The sequence below is a fragment of the Juglans regia genome, chromosome 7 (genome assembly GCF_001411555.2).
Source record: "Juglans regia cultivar Chandler chromosome 7, Walnut 2.0, whole genome shotgun sequence".
Classification (NCBI taxonomy): Eukaryota; Viridiplantae; Streptophyta; class Magnoliopsida; order Fagales; family Juglandaceae; genus Juglans; species Juglans regia.
In genome coordinates, this window is record NC_049907.1 from 36,456,681 (window position 1) to 36,465,211 (window position 8,531).

Below are 8,531 nucleotides of genomic sequence, written 5' to 3' on the forward strand. Positions count from 1 at the left end.
AATCGCGAATAAATGGTTTCTGGCGAAGCACCGTGTTTGTGGAAACCTAGATTGCCCTTATATTGGAGACTTTTATATGGGGAGTAAAAGCTTGTCTTAAGGATTTACGTGAGCGGTAAGAACAAATTCTTTGGATTAGAGTCAGAATAAGAGGCAACTCATGATGGATAGAAGAGCTATGTTAATCATAAGAGAGAAACTCTTGAGTTGAGGTTAATAGCTGATCGTTTATCAAGGTACCACCTAGGAGGAGGAACGATTCGTGGTGATTATGAAGGAGTAAGCTAGTCCTAGGCAGATATAATTCCTTGAGGAAATAGAGAATGTGAATTCAGTTGTGTATGGATTAAATTCTTCCAAATTGAACTGCATGAATACTTGAAGTTTTAGATTTAGAGAGTATGCTGGTACGATTTGACCTACCTTGTGGAAGGACTCCAGTACAAATTGATATGATTTGAGAGAGAAAGAGTTAAGAATGGTAGATATATATACACGTTGTGGATAATTCATTGAATAGTGAAGAGAATAGTGATTTCTTTTAAGCAAGGAGTCAGTAACCTAAAAAGTCTAGAAGTCATTAAGTTTAGGCAGTAATCTTTGGGATTGTTATGCCTTAATGTTATAGTGATAGTCTTTTTGTATAACCATGTGATGGTTATAGATAAGAATAGTGTTGACTACGAGAAGGAGGCGTTATTTCAAGAAGAACGAGACCTGCCCCTTGGGCGTGATGAGGCATCCAGTGATGGGCAATAAGTTGGTAAGCAACTTTTTCTTTTGAGCGTATTTTATGTTGGTACTTACGTCGATTTCGAGGACGAAATCTTTTTTTTAGGAGGGGAGGATGTAACAGCCCGCTAGAAATTCATTGGCGAAATTTCTATTGACTTTAGGAATCTCGTGAAAATCCCATAAGTTTTTACGAATCGACCTATTGCATAGGTTTTAGTCTGTCAACATAGTCAGTGTTATCACTCACTATGCTGCTAGAAATATGAGTTTTATTTATTTGAGGTGGTTAGAAGTGTCAGAATGCATTATGGTCTACGCCATTACACTCAGTGGATTATTTAGGATTTTATGGCACAATATCCTATTTTCATAATTCCGGACGAAACGTCTGTTGAAAATTGTGAAATTATTTTTAGGGACACTTCAGGGTTGAATTTCGTTAAACGATTTTCACTATAAGTTAATATGAATATTTAGAAATTTTTAGTACTAAGTTTATTATGTATTTTTTTTGGAGTGAATAGTAACCTCGATAAGCGCACCCATTGCAGTGTTTTCAAAATCACAGTGTGGAATGTCCAAATTAGGTTAGAGAAGTTTTATTTGGACACTTGGCAAGATTTTAGCCACACTTAGTGAATGGTATTAGACACTTGACACAAAGAAGAACCATTAGATAGATTTGTGAAGGAATCAAGGTGTGAGATCATGCCACCTAAGCAAAGTTGTGTTTCATCTGTTCAACCAAATTGTGCCAGACCAAAGAGGGTTTCAACCCTAGCAAAACCCTAAATGATTGGAATCCAATTGAAACCCCCAAAAGCTTGGTTGAAACCAAAACCCTAAATGGTTTTCCCAGACCCTAAAGTTGGCCTCCAAACCCTTTTTAATCCGATTTCTAGCATTGTGTTTAATCACTTGATTAAATCACTTCCATATGCTATTAATTAATCAAATCCTTGTTATGACATCATTATCCAACCTTGTTAACCTTGAAAAATTGATTGGGCCAAGTGATATTGGATTTGGGCTTGATAGCAACCCAAACCCTCTTTAAACCCCAAATTTTAGGCCCATTCGGTTTAGGCCCATTAAGGCCCACGAATTTGGTCACCATAGGATTGCTTCATGGCTAAGTTTTGTACCCCCACTTGGCTGGCCAGATCTGTACAAGAAGAGCCTAGAAGGTTCTTGAAAGACAAAGCAAAAGGGCCACCTCACTCTTTCACTCTCACACTCCACCTTGAGAAAAGATCTTGGTCTGATTTTTATGAGAAGAAAAGGCCAACACTCAACCATTCCTTCAGTCATATCACTTCCCATAGCTTGTGTAAGAAGCTCTTCAGTCCACTTCCCACGAAAAAGCAACTCTCCTTTACACTTTTCCTTCATAGAACACAAAAGACACTCTCGGACAGTTTTTCGTACCTCTTTTGAATGCCAGTTTCGAAGCTTTTGTAAGTGTTGCCTCGCAACATTTTCTTCATGAAAGTTGTTTCTTTTGGAGTCTAGTTTACGTGGATATCTTATTTGTTCCATTTGGAGATCATTTGATTGGTAAAAAGTTGTTTAGACCCCAGAAAGGTCATTCTGGGCGATAAACTGGAGAGTGTGTTATATTTTGGAGTTTTTGACCAAGCTAATGAATAGATCTTGGTCCGAAATTTTTATGGAGTACTGTTAACATGTGTATATGATTATTGGTTGAGGATTTGTTGCATGATTAAAAGTTTTGGTGAAATATTTTCTTAGGTCTAGAAACTTAGAAACTGGAAGAGGAAAAACAGTTTCTGTTTTGAGAAAGTTTAAATCTTTTATGGTTTAATCTTATTCCAATGGCTTTGATATTTTTATTGGAAGATCCTAAGCATCTTATATACATGTTAGAATGTTATTTTGAAGATATTTGATGTTAGTTTCGAACATATGAAATTTTATGGAAGGAGATATTCGGTTAGGCCAAAGTGATGATGTTCTTGGCTAAATTTATGTTTTGGTTGATGTTTACCCATGTGATCTTGAGTTTGAAGCTTGGATCTGTTTTAGGACACCTTTTTGAACCATGTGATGTTTTGGTTTGAAGATCACTTCTTTATAAGTCATGGATCAAGAGGTTGATCAAAACAAGTTAGAAACAAAATTCTGTTTTGAACTTAGAAGAGAAACCAAAAAGTTCAAGTATGGTTTTAGTGATTTGGATGACTTTTGTTCATGATTCAAAACATGATTATTCTTAAGAATATGTTATGAGTGTAGTAGAAGAAAAATTTTGGTTTAATCATGAGTTTTGAGATTTGAAAGAATTACAACAAAAAGCAAAGGAAATAGCCTTTGTAAGTTTCGGCCATATAGAGTTTTGATGGTTGTGTTTAGTTTTAAATTTTTATGAATTGATATTTTAGTTTAGGACAAAATTTACATAAGGTATGTAAATTTTGGTGATTTTTGAAGTTATGATGCAAAATCCTTAAGTTAGGGGTAAAATGGTCATTTTCCCACATGTAGAGGGTAAAATGGTCATTTTACTCTAAGTTGATATTTTTCCATATTCCTAATTGTTAGTGATTAAGTTCTAATTTTTAGAAATCACTACTTTCAGTTTCCCGTGATCGCACTTGAGTTTTGTCTCGAAGCGCGAAGATCGAGGTAAGTTAGCTTTTAACTTACTATCAATTTAATGTGTATGTGTGATAAGTAAGGGAACTAAATTGTATGTATGCATGTTATCATATGTGCCATGCCAAGTCATTACATATTTATCTGTTACACAGAATTTATTCTGTCATGAATTATTCATCTGTTACACAAGATATTCTGTCACGTATTGCTATACATTGCAAGTATGTCATGTTAAGTTAAGTATGCCATCTGTTACATGTATTTCATGTCACGTAATATTCACTGTTACATGTTACGCCATGTTAAGAAATGTTGTCTGTTACATGGTATGCTATGTTACGAAATGTTGCCTGTTATATGTATGCCATGTTATGAAATGTTGTTTGTTACATTTATGTTTCAAAGTATGTCATGTTTGTCTTCTTACGTTCATTTCACGTTACGCTACGTCAAGATTTCTGTCTTTTATGTCACATTCATGTTACGTCACGTTACGAAATGTCATGTCTGCCAGTTAAGTCATTCATGTCAATCACGACCCTAAGCGCTAGGATGGGGTAATATCCTAGTGGAACTCCTTTGTTCACGCTGGAGTGTCTAAATAGGTGTGAAATTCCCTGGGTTGACGAAGTACAGTCAACAGGTTGCGAATGGGGCCTAATTAGCTGGTCACCGGAGCGCGCCAGGCACTAACGCCGATGGTGCCACACATTATGTTATGTGTGTCCACAGCAAGTGTGGCACAAACAGATAAGTCATGGGGCCACAACAACTGTGGAGCATGAAGTATGGGGCCACAACAACTGTGGAGCATACACTACGTGAGACACAGCAATTGTGACACGTAGAATACGTGGGGCCACAACAACTGTGGAGTACGTATTAACGCACTCACAGCTGGTATAGAAACCTGTGATGTGATGCGGTAATCGGCAGGGACACACGGCTCAAGGGGACCTGTGTAGCACCCATATGGTCACTTTAATGATTAAGTCTATTGAATAAGATTTCCAAGTTCATGTATTTCACGTTCAAGTCATGTTTCAAGTTCACGTTATGTTACGTTCAAGTTTACGTTCACGCAATCATGGTAATCACATGAGACAAGAATATGTTTTAAGTTCATGTTATGTTATGTTCACATTTACGTTATGTTCCAAGTTCACATTTATGTTATGTCATGCTCAAGTTCATGTTCAAATTATGCATGTTCACGTTCATGTTATGTTTTAAGTCCATGTTATATTTCAAGTTCACGTTCATGCTATGTTTCAAGTCACGTTCATGCTAAGCTTCAGTTTCAGTTTAAGTTATGCCAGTTATGTTATGTTGTATGTCAAGTTATGCTATGATTACTTATGATTTGATTATGCATTCATGCTTTTACTGCCATGCATGCATCATTAACCTGTGTGGAAGTTTTCCGTTAACTTGCTGAGATTTGTAATCAAATCTCACTATGGTAGTCCCAACTACCATTCCCCCCGAATGGTAGATTTTGTTATAGGATCTGAAGGAGAACCGGGAATCGACCAACTGGAAACGGCCGACTAAGCGACGGTGCGACGTAGATGGTATTACAATAGTTACCTCAGATTACTACTTGTATTGGTGGAGTTCAATCTCCAGCACTCTTTTGATCACAACCTTATGGACTATTATTGTGATCTTAGTTGTTTAGTATGTCGTTAGTATGGAGTATGTTTTAAGTATTTGGGATATTTTAGTTTGGTGCATAGTATTGCTAAAGAAAAAAAAAATTATCCGCTGCGAATATTGCATAATGCTAGATGCATGTTAGGAATATTGCATCTTATATGTCATGAACGGGGGCAGGTAACCTTGTGTTGCATGTCTCGACACTTCAAATGTCCGTCCGATCCCAAGCGGAATTTGGGGGCGTCACAGGTCTTGTGATCTGTGAATATGAATATGAGCAATTGAAAGAGAGAAAGCAGAAAGAGGGGGGAAGGGGATTTCGGGAGAGAAAAATTAACAAAATGTAGTGCTCGGATGGAGGAAAGAAGAGTTCGGGAGAAGCATGAAACGTCACCGTTTTGTTATTGCTACGTGGGTGGCAATTACCCCACGTTTTCCCAAGCCGGTTATCTTGAACATTTTTCATATATGTATATATGTGCGTTAATTAAACTCATAAAAAAAAAAAAAAAAAAAAAAGCTCTTGATGTTTATATGCATTACAGAAAAAAGCTGGCTATTTCTGGCCAAAATGCGCATATATATATATATATATATATATATAGATGCTGCAATTAATGAAAAATAGAGAGAAATATGATGGTCGAGACAAAAAAGAAAGAGTTATGATCTCACGGCCTAAATGTTGAGTAGTACCTTCAACTTTTCACTGATATGTATGATCTGTTTCATGTTTAATTAATTAGCTGATTGATCTGTAGGTAGCGCATTTAGAAATTCCTAAAGGAAGCAGACATAAACCCTTTTTCTCGACAAAACTTTATGCATGTCCTACATAGGCACTTGATCACGATCATGTGATCCAAAAAATTAATCTAGTAATAATTTCCATGAAGTCTGTCGGTCCTTGGATGATTGCCGACACTGTGAATTAGTCATATATATATTGATGAGAAAAAAATTAGATTTCTGACTGATCTGTCCATGAGTGGTACAGACAGATTAGCATTAAAAAAAAAAGAAAAAGAAGCGTACATTTCGATATAAGAACTTTGAGAGAGAGAGAGAGAGAGAGAGAATGTCTAAATTTATTTGGGCTGGGTGAGTTTGCAATTAGCAATAAAAAAAAGATACACTTATTAATGCAGATTTTTGTTCTCCTCTAATACTGAAAAACATTGTCCCTTAAAGTTGAATCATATTGCTAACGTAGTATTTCATATATTTTTAGGTTGGATTTCAAAAACTCAGATATTCGGGATGTCACTTGCACACCTTAAGCAAACACGAAGAGTCTTCGATGCTAAAGTCAATATATCTCCTTAGTAGTTTGTACATAAGCTTAGAGAAATCAGAGAGAGTTTTTCGTACTTGGAGATCGACTTTTATACGAGGTTTCTAGTGGAGATTACTCGTCCCTGACTTTGAGGAACCTATGTTATTTCCACTGTTTATTTGTCATAACCCTTTTAATGTAGCGTGGAGTCCGGGTAGTGGTGCCATTAAAATGCAACGTGGCTCCCTGACTCACTTTATCCTATGGACGTTCATTCCCTATTAAGCTCATCCATGCCAGCTGTCAAGAGATCAATGATTCTACATATTTCCCGCCCACCTGTCTGCGTCGGTTTAAGGGGGTAGGGTGTCCTTGGGGAGGTGTCAGGACGGCGAGTCCCATCTGACCATGCCGTCCTTTTTCCCTACGCGTGGGTTGCCTTATGGATGGGTTTTGTTAATGGGCCGGGTACTCTGAAGAAGCCCATTGACTCCTTTTAGGGTAGGGTCGTTGGCCCCGGCCTGACTCTATGACATACTTTCTAGTGGCCCCTTGTGGGCTTGTCCTGTGGGCCGATAGGAAAAAAAAGTCCCTTACAGTTACCTCGTCATTTCTCATAGGACTAGTCCAATGAGAATTCTTTTTGGCCTCGATCTTCATTCTTCATACCTTCTCACCGTCTCCATCGTTGAGATCCTTTTCCTTAGAAGCAGGTGATTATCATTCTCCTGTCTCTTCTACTTACAAGGTTCTTACTCAAGATTATGCCCTTGTGGCTCCCTTCATTATCTTAATGAGGTCGGGCAACAGTTCTCATTCAGACTTCATTGGTCCTGTTTCATGACGGTTGGATCATGCACTTGATTACACCATTTCCTGCCCTCTTAGCATTATTTCTTGCGGGTTGAGGCTACCTGTTTCTCACTCTGTTCGTGACTTATTGGATTCCCCGCCTTGGCCCCCTCTCAACTCCACCCAAATGCTTGGAGGATATTGATGTGATGTTGCATCCTCTGGCGGCTTTTGTCGGAGTCATACCCAGAGCATGCCAACCTTACTGGCCGCGAGTTTCTCCTTACTCACAATGTTATAAAGCATGAGGGGAACATTTACAATTTTAGGGCGATACACGCCCTTGTTTCTTTGGAGCCTCGCTACTGTAAGGTTAAGGACTGGACTCCCAATTTTTTCTTTCTATTCGGCCACATGTGGGAATTTCCGATCGGCCAAGTGAATGGCTACGAGCTCCTCGTATGGCCTATTTCCTTGTTCGGGCCATATAGGGGTTGTTCATGATGACAAAATGGTGCGACCCAAAGCCTCGCTTGAAGAGCTGAGACGTATCGCTTTGGTCAGAGATTGGGTACAGAAACATCCAGTCGACGCCCTTTTGGAGGCCCTCGTCGGGGAGGAGAACAAAAAGGCCTTCCTGCCTCCCCTCGGCCTCACTGTTTTTTATGATCGTACTATTCCCAGGCCACCTTGGCTCGAAAGCGTTCGGTGAGCCCTCCCACTATCAGGAATGGAAAGAAGCTTTGCACAGAAGTTGCTAGGGCCGACAACAGCCTCATGTTGAAAGGAAGGGCCGCCACCCAGGCCAGCACGGTCGCCATCCTGGCCTCCTTCCTCCTACTCAGCCTAATGGACAGGCCATTGCAATTGGGCACGTATGACCAGATAGCCAAGATTGGGAACTCCTGGTGGACCAGCTCCCCCTCGGGATACTCCCGTCCCGAGTTCGAGACGAAGAAGAACTGCTGGGACTAGTCCTTGATGTGGGAGTGTCGCCTCTCCGGCATAGCAGTGCGCTTCTCGGAGGAACGCGCCTAAAAGTTACACAAGCTTCCATCGAGGTGCAACACCTGATATATTAACAGAAATTCCCGAGCTGTCAGGTCATGGTATTCCTCGCCCCATCAGAGTCCACTGTAGCAACGCGGCGCCATGGGACTTCCAGAACTGCCAATTTTGGGATATCGTATGTCCTCCTCAGAGCACAGAGGTCATCGATGGAAACTGACAACTCCCAACTTTGCTTAGAGAAGTACAAGAAACTAGAATTGGAGGACCCTTTAGGAGCGATTGAGAACTATACGAAGAAGGAACAAAGTGTCAAAGTGAAGGGAAAAACTAGGAAAGCAAGCTCAAAGGAGAATGCAGGAGGAAGAAGAATGGAAATGGCAAAAAGTAAGGCAAAGGGGGGGGGGGGGTTTACATAGAGGGGGACATGGCAGTTGGTCTT